Genomic DNA, 8491 nt, shown 5'->3' with positions numbered 1-8491 from the left:
CGACAGAAACTTTTTACGGGCGACAAGCCCTGTTTTCTAGACGCTAGTTCCTACATGCCTTGGCAAGTTTCTGTTTTCTTAGAATTTTCCAGATTTTGCATCGTTTTTTCGATTCTAGTCATGAATGATATTTCTCAAATTTCCTACGTGTAAAAATCCTATGTATTGACTCATTGGTCTATCCAACGAGAACCTTTTAATGCATATGACAATAATGTTAATCAAATTACGCACATGAATTACTTAGAATTTTTCGAGTCTCATCCGCTCATTCTAAATAATTGCCAAAATAAATTTCAGGAATATAAATAGAAATCCTCCCCAGTGGAGTCGCCAAAAAATTGTAGGGAATATTTCAAGCATTATGATCCCAAACTTGAACCCCACTGTGATCATACACTAAAGTATGGTGGCGTTCCAAAGGGAAAGAAAAGAGAGCAAAAGAGTCGCCAACAAGTTTTAGGAACTTGTAAACCCAAAAGACAATCCAAAAGGACCATCAACTCCATAAGGTCTTGAACCAAACAGGGTCCGGGGATGAGGATACAAATCCAATCTACAAAAGAAAGGACCCGCCCTGTAAAATAGGCCTCTACTTTGTTCTGCTCGTATTCATGCGCACTTTTCGAATAACATACAAACATTATATTAAACCTAACCTGTTTATCTATGTTGGTTGAATATTAATGCACAAATAAAACTATTATTGGCGATCACTTGAGTTAAAATCACATTAGCCTAAACCAAATTAATAATTATCTTATTAAGCGTGATTTCAAGTACAAATTCCCTTTAAACAAGCATAAAAGGTGTGATCAAGCAATAACAATAAATAAAATCAAGCAACATAATAATCAAAATATAATCATAATAATCATAATAAAGCTTAAAATAATAGCAAGATCCTAGGCATGATACTAACATGATTAATAACAAATCCTAGCATGTCACTAAGCAATAAAGATCGAAGCTTTAAACCTAACATGGCACTAACATGCTATTAAGATATTATAAATAAGTAAAGGCACCCTAAACATGATACTAGAAAGCATAAAACAACATCCTAACATGATACTAGAAAGCATTAAAAGCATCCTAACATGATACTAGGAATATTAAAACAATAATAAACATGCTTTCAACATTGTGAATAAAATAGGGAGTAAGCTAATCTACTTACTTTGAAGCCTCGTACCTCTTTCTAATAACAAAATACACAAGTTAGTAAACTTCAATGAAAATAATAAAGAACAATTAAGTAACTAAAATCAAATCAAATAAAGTTTTGACTAGTTTTGGACCAAACCCTCAGAAATTATCAACCTTGCACGTCTAGGGCGAAGGCAACTTCGAACTTGGCTAAGAGATTCTAAGTCTTGTGAATGCGGAATTGTATTTTGTAAAAGCTAGTTTAGAAAGAGAGAGATAAAGAATTAAGCTATATTGCTTAGAGAGAGAATAGAGAGAATTGATAGTAAGAATTCATGAATGAAAACGGAGATTCGGGACCCTATTTATAAGGAAATAGTCCGGAAAATTACAGAATTTGATAAGAAATAAAACTACACGCTGTCGCCAGGAATTGACTCTGTCGCGAGGCGACAGACTTGTCGTTTGGCGACAACCTGTCTAAGCGCGTTTTCTCCACGCGGAATCCGATCTTTAATCAACTTGATCTACGGAATCCGTACAGAAGATAAAATACGTAATAATAAATAATAATAATAAAATAATGATGTTTTATTCCAAATAAAAGTCCATTTTAAAATAAATAATTATTAAATCTAATAATATTAGAATTAAAAAGAACCTTCTAGAAACTCCTAGAAAATTATAATTAATCCTAATAATTTTAGGAATAATAATTAACATTGGGCCCTCCTCTAGATCATTGGGCCGTATGTAAATAATTAACCGAGCCCAGTTTAGTATTTTGGCCATAACTTCCTCAATATTCATCGGAATTGGGCTTATAATATATCGTTGGAAAGGTCTTTTCGAGCCCCATCCAACTACACCATTATTGGACCTTAATTACGGACCAAACTAAACTGGTTTGGCTATTTTTAAATAAATAGAGTTATTTTCAAAAACAGAGAGAATAGAATTTTTAATAAAACTAAACCGCAACACTTGACTTTCAAATACTTTCACCTCATTCGATTATGGTTCGACGTGAAAGGCATTCATCACTGGGCTTGGTTTTGGAGAGACACAAATGGGTGTCTACAATACCACTGTAGGGTTTATAGGTACTACGCAGCGGAAATAAACATGAATCATATTCATACAGTACCTAATCCAAGGATCATTGCATAACACATAAAGAACACATAATTGTACCTTTGAAGCGTGATTTCACGTGCGATCGAGCAAGAACAATGGGAGATAAAGAACCCCAAGCGTGATTCCTCTACTTGGTCCACGGGCACAAGTTAAACCTCCACTAATGCTAGTTAGTCGTGATTGAACGCTTCAATCAACCTTCAACGGAGAAGAGAGACACGAGCTAACCACAAACCATCACGACGAACACTACGAGCCACCATGAGGGGCGCCGCACGTACGGACGTGAAGGGGAGAGAAGAGGGCTGTGAGTGAGGAGAGTGTTTAGGGTTTTGGGGCTTGGTTGCTTCTTTCACAATCTACTGTATGTTTATTGTTACTGCTTGCTTGCAACCCTAGGCATGGATCTTATTTATAGATCACATCTCTAAATAAGAGCCCATGTCAAAAGCCCAAAACCCTTATCCTAAACACACTACTCTAGCCCAACACTATACATGGTATGTCATAATCTCATGAGGCCCATTAATGGGCCTCTTACTTGTTTAACCCAATACCCTTGTTGTGTGACCTCATAGGATCCATTCTATAAGGTTTTGGGCTATTTAACTAACCCAAAGATCAATTATCATATCTAGCACCAGATATTGACGACCCTATAGAATGAACTTATTATCTCCATAATAGTGATCCTTTATATATCTAGTAATTGCACTTATCGAAGACATAATTCCTTCAAAAAATTGATGAGATTCAGAAAACAATTACTTGATGTATATTTGACAATTTATCTTGAGGAAGGAGGCAAATGGAGTTTGAGAAACAGAGATGGAGGTGGAATGGGAAATGAAATGGTGAGAAGTACAGGAGAAGAGAAACTAAAGAGATAAAAATATTTAAAACGGTGTCGTATGCGGATGGTCCACCTTATAATTTGCGGATATACCGAGGCATTGGACCAAGTGATTAAATCCCCAAGGAGGAAATTTAGTTTGGGCAGTAGTTAATATGCCCAAACAAGAAGTCCAAGTCGCCCAAAGAGTCATGCCTCGATCAGCCACCTTGCCCTAAGGCGCAGCCGGCCGGGCAGGGCGGAAGAACTAAGTAGCAGCATCCATCCTTGTCTCGCGCCCGACCAGGCGTGAGAGAAGTGTACACGAAGAAAAAGGCGGGCCTGATCGGGAGGTGCCTCGCCCGATCGGGCACGTGTATCTGGAGGAAATTTAAGTGTCATTTTACTTCGTTTAAGCTTAGGATTTGTTAGCTTAGTATAATTACGCTTTTGTTAAGCGAGTTTAGCACTTCTCTTTATTTCTTCTTACTCTCTTTCTCTCTATAACTTTTTTTCTCTCTTTCTCCTCTTAATTAAACTCTTAGATTTATCTCTCTCTCGTTTCTATCTCTACACTCTTGGTTTATGCAATTTCATACTTCCTTCTTTTTGTACTATCTCTTCTCTCCTTTGTTACTTATTTTCTTTTCTTTGATCTTAATTATTATGTCTCCTTTAATTGCTTTGTTTAGTTTAGATTTAATTATGTGCGAGTAGTTTATTTCTAGGGTTCTTGGGGGATCCATAATTAATATGAAGGGATAATTTGTTATAGTTTATTATTGATATTGCATGATAATTTCTTATTGAATTGTTTGAACGCTTTACAATTAGATTATGAGTCGAGCAGATGTGATTGATTGTAAAAATACAGCAATATTGAATTGATTAATCGAGCAGATTTTAATTTGATATTAAAAGCTATTTTCAATATGAACTTATATCTAGTAAATTGCGAGAGCCTGTTAGATCTATGTTGATTAATAAATTGCGAGAGCCTATTAATCATGTTATTTGTGCAATGTTAATTGTTGATTGTTATGTTTTATCCCGAAATATTAATTATTGGTGAACCTGTGACCCTAGGCCTTTTATTATTGATTTCTCCCTACTCTTAATCTCCGTAGTTTTAATCCTTTTTACAACAACAAACTGGTTACTTAATAATTTAGATTATAATAATTAATTAGGATTAGAAGACTTGTTTTCCTGTGGATTCGACTCTACTTCCCTTGGGTTTTATTAGGATTTGGCTCCCTTTATGCATTGCTTTTCTCTCACATTTTCCCAAATATTTCCTACCCTTTACCCTAGCCTTACACTACAAGCTTTTAAAGACCTTCCAATCGTGTGCATAGAGTTGTGCGAATGTGAAAGTGTTGCCTATCAATGCAAGAAATGACTTGACATATTCCGCGTCGACTATTAGGTTGAGTGTATGTCTTTTTAAACACATGAGAGTGTGAGTTGGGAGGGCATTGTTCACATATAAAGGGGTTTGGATGGAGAGAAATCGAGTACATCTTTTACTCGCCACATAAATGAGAGTTGAGTTTGTGAGCACTAGTCTTGAATTATATATGCTCTTGTGGTTTGCTCTACTTGACAATTGTTAGGGAGGATGAGTAATTGGATGGATGAGATTGGTTGATGTTGAAACATGTTTGTTAGATTTGATTGGTTGTTCTTGATATTGATTATTTGGGTGAGGCATGTTTTATTTATTCACTGATGAGCTCTTTGCATAGGGACGAGCAAAGGTTTGACTTGGGGGAGTTTGATATGTCTATATTATATAGTGTTTTACCCTCGTCCTTTGGTCATAATTAGTAGTGTGTTTGGCTCTTTAGAGCCACTTTTTTTACTAATTTGTGTTTTCGTAGTTTTGGTTGAGTTTTGTAGGGGATTGCACATTTCGATCATTTTCCCCGGATTATTTGGAGCAACTACGAGCATTGGAGGAGCACGACCATCCTTCGTCGCCCAAGGCCAGTTAGAGTCATCAAACCGGTGATTAAGGGCTCGACATATGAGATATCGAGGCATTGGACCAAGTGATTAAAGCCCCAAGGAGGAAAGTTTGGGCCGTAGTTAATATGCCGAAATAAGAAGTCCAAGTCGCCCAAAGAGTCATGCCCCGGTCAGCCACCTTGCCCTGAGGCGCACCCGACCGGGCAGGGCGGAAGAACTAAGTAGCAGGACCCCTCCGTGTCTCACGCCCGGAAGCGTACATGAAGAAAAAGGCGTGCCTGATCGGACGGTGTCTCGCCCGATCGGGTGCGTGTTTTTGGAGGAAGTTTAAGCGTCATTTTACTTTGTTTAAGCTTAGGATTTGTTAGCTTAGTATAATTACGCTTTTGTTAAGCGAGTTTAGCACTTCTCTTTATTCCTTCTTACTCTCTTTCTCTCTCTAACTTTTTTTCTCTCTCTCCTCTTAATTAAACTCTTATATTTATCTCTCTCTTGTTTCTCTCTCTACACTCTTGGTTTATGCAATTTCATACTTCCTTCTTTTTGTACTATCTCTTCTCTCCTTTATTACTTATTTTCTTTTCTTTGATCTTAATTATGTCTCCTTTGATTGCTTTGTTTAGTTTAGATTTAATTATGTGTGAATAGTTTATTTCTAGGGTACTTGGGGGATCCATAATTAATATGAAGGGATAATTTGTTATAGTTTATTATTGATATTGCATGATAATTTCTTATTGAATTATTTAAACGCTTTACAATTAGATTATGAATCGAGCAGATTTGATTGATTGTAAAAATATAGCAATATTGAATTGATGAATTGAGTAGATGTTAATTTGATATTAAAAGCTATTTTCAATATGAACTTAGATCTAGTAAATTGCGAGAGCCTGTTAGATCTATGTTGATTAATAAATTGTGAGAGCGTGTTAATCATGTTATTTGTGCAATGTTAATTGTTGATTGTTATGTTTTATCCCGCAATATTAATTATTGGTGAACCTGTGACCCTAGGCCTTTTATTATTGATTTCTCCCTACTCTTAATCTCCGTAATTTTAATCCTTTTTACAACAACAAATTGGTTACTTGATAATTTAAATTATAATAATTAATTAGGAATAGAAAGACTTGTTTCCCTATGGATTCGACTTTACATCCCTATCTATTACTTTGTATTAGTTAGTGGTTTAAGGAATTACTTTTGATTAGGTGATACGAATTTAGTCTATTAATGTTTATTCATTTTGACTCATGTTTATTAAGGATTTGTTTTCTTTTGTCTTAGTCTTAACTATTTTTATTTTATTTTTATTTTTTTCAAAAAAAATGAAAAGTTGACAATGAAAACTCACGTATTAAAAAATAAATTACAGTTGTTTTACTTGTATAAAATAAACCTAAGATATAGGGAAAACATATTATATCATATGCATAATTATTTTGCTTTATTCTGTATTTCTGTTGCATGCGAGCTTTCGTTGTACTTAACATTTCAAGTCAAACTTGTTACACAAACTCCCTCTATATATATCTGCACAAACATAGAAATTCTTCATCCCAAACATTAATCTCATTATAATTATGAATTATTACTTAAAACCAACATTAATTTTAGCCCTTTGGGCTACTAGTTTTGTCATAATTTCCCTCCCAACTCCCTCACTACAACAACAATCTTCTTCATTTGAACAATCTTCATCAAATCGAACAAGTTCATCTTCATCATTTAATCAAAATGGCTCATCATTTGAACAATGGTCATCTAATCAAACTAGTTCTTCTTCTTCATCATTCAATCGAACTACAACATTCCAACAATCTTCAGGAGGTGTTAGGCTTCAGAATGCACTCACTGCTCTGCAAGCATGGAAGAAAACTTTCACCTCTGACCCTTTCGGGTTTACCTCAAATTGGGTAGGCAGCAACGTGTGCAGCTACCAAGGTGTATTCTGTGCACCAGCACCCGAAAATGGTAATGTTATGACTGTTGCAGGAATCGATCTTAACCATGCCACAATCTCAGGTTCATTACCTGATAGACTCGACCTTTTACCTGACCTCGCGCTCCTTCACCTCAGCTCAAACAAATTTTCCGGTAATATCCCTTCCTTGTTTTCGCGGTGCAAGCTTCTCTTTGAGCTTGACTTAAGTAACAACTTGTTCCGTGGCCCTTTTCCTTCTGTTTTCCTAAATCTTCCATCTCTCAAATTCCTCGACATTCGTTACAATCAGTTCGAGGGTGTAATCCCTCCTCAACTCTTTAACTTAAAACTCGATGCTCTTTTCTTAAACAATAACAAATTCTCCTCACCACTTCCTAGTACCATCGGAAACTCCCCTGTTTCCGTGCTCGTTGTAGCTAACAACAACCTTAAAGGGTGTTTCCCATCAGAAATTTCCAAAATGGGTAGAACCCTCGAAGAGGTTATTCTCATGAACATAGGGCTAAAAGGTTGTTTACCTACAAGTATTGGGGGGTTGAACCAAGCAACCGTTTTCGACGTAAGCTCTAATGATCTAACAGGCACATTACCTGAAAGTATGGGAAAAATGCAGAGCTTAGAGCAGCTTAATGTTGCTAATAATAAATTTTATGGGGAAATTCCAACCAGCATTTGTAATTTGCCTAAGTTGGAAAACTTCACTTATGCTAATAATTTCATTACTAAAGAACCGATTCAATGCTTAATGATTATGGATAAAAATGATGAGAATAATTGTTTAGATTTTTGGATGTCACAAAAATCTTCTTCAGAGTGTAAGGCCTTCCTATCCCACCCTCCAAGTTGCAACTGTGTACCACCGCGGCCACCACCTCTGCCGCGACCATCACCACCTCCTACAAAATACAATGCTCCACAAGTGCCGGTGCCTCCACGGCGAGCACCCCCACCTCCGTCAAAAAATTATGCTCCATATGTGCCTGTACCTCCGCGGCGACCACCACCACCTGCGCCGAAATATACTCCACCACATGTGTAATCACTAAAGTTTGTGCATGTGTATTTACTACTGGTCCTGCTACCTAGCCTCAGCATGGTTGATGCGAATAATTCGGTTATAAATTTTTTTTTTAATTATCATTTGTTTTCAAACTTGTATTGTTTTTTTTTTTTTTTTTTTTTTTTTTTTTTTTTTATGGAGGAGAAATGTGTTGAATTAAATTGACCTTGACCAAATAGATTATTACTATATTAGTGAGCAAATGTAATAAAATGAATGTCAATGTGCCAATAATAATGTTACTTTTAGCATTACTACTTTGGCCATGTACTTGTATTATTTTCATGTGCTGCGAAATTTAATAAATTTGACTATATAACCTCAGATGTTTTTTTTATAGGACACCATTTTGGATCATCTGAGGAGTATTTCATTTCTTGCTTATTTAATTTTT

The 8491-nt window shown here is 35.9% G+C and overlaps 1 pseudogene; it reads left to right on the top strand.

Moving 5' to 3' along the window:
• The first annotated feature begins 6675 nt into the window (after positions 1 to 6675).
• Positions 6676 to 8076, top strand: LOC145607165 (leucine-rich repeat extensin-like protein 6 pseudogene; annotated as a pseudogene).
• Positions 8077 to 8491: the final 415 nt, after the last annotated feature.

Source organism: Chenopodium album, chromosome 23 (assembly GCF_948465745.1).
Source record: "Chenopodium album chromosome 23, dcCheAlbu1.1, whole genome shotgun sequence".
Lineage (NCBI taxonomy): Eukaryota > Viridiplantae > Streptophyta > Magnoliopsida > Caryophyllales > Amaranthaceae > Chenopodium > Chenopodium album.
The sequence above is the reverse complement of the archived record's forward strand: the minus strand, read 5'-3'. Positions and strand labels throughout refer to the sequence as shown.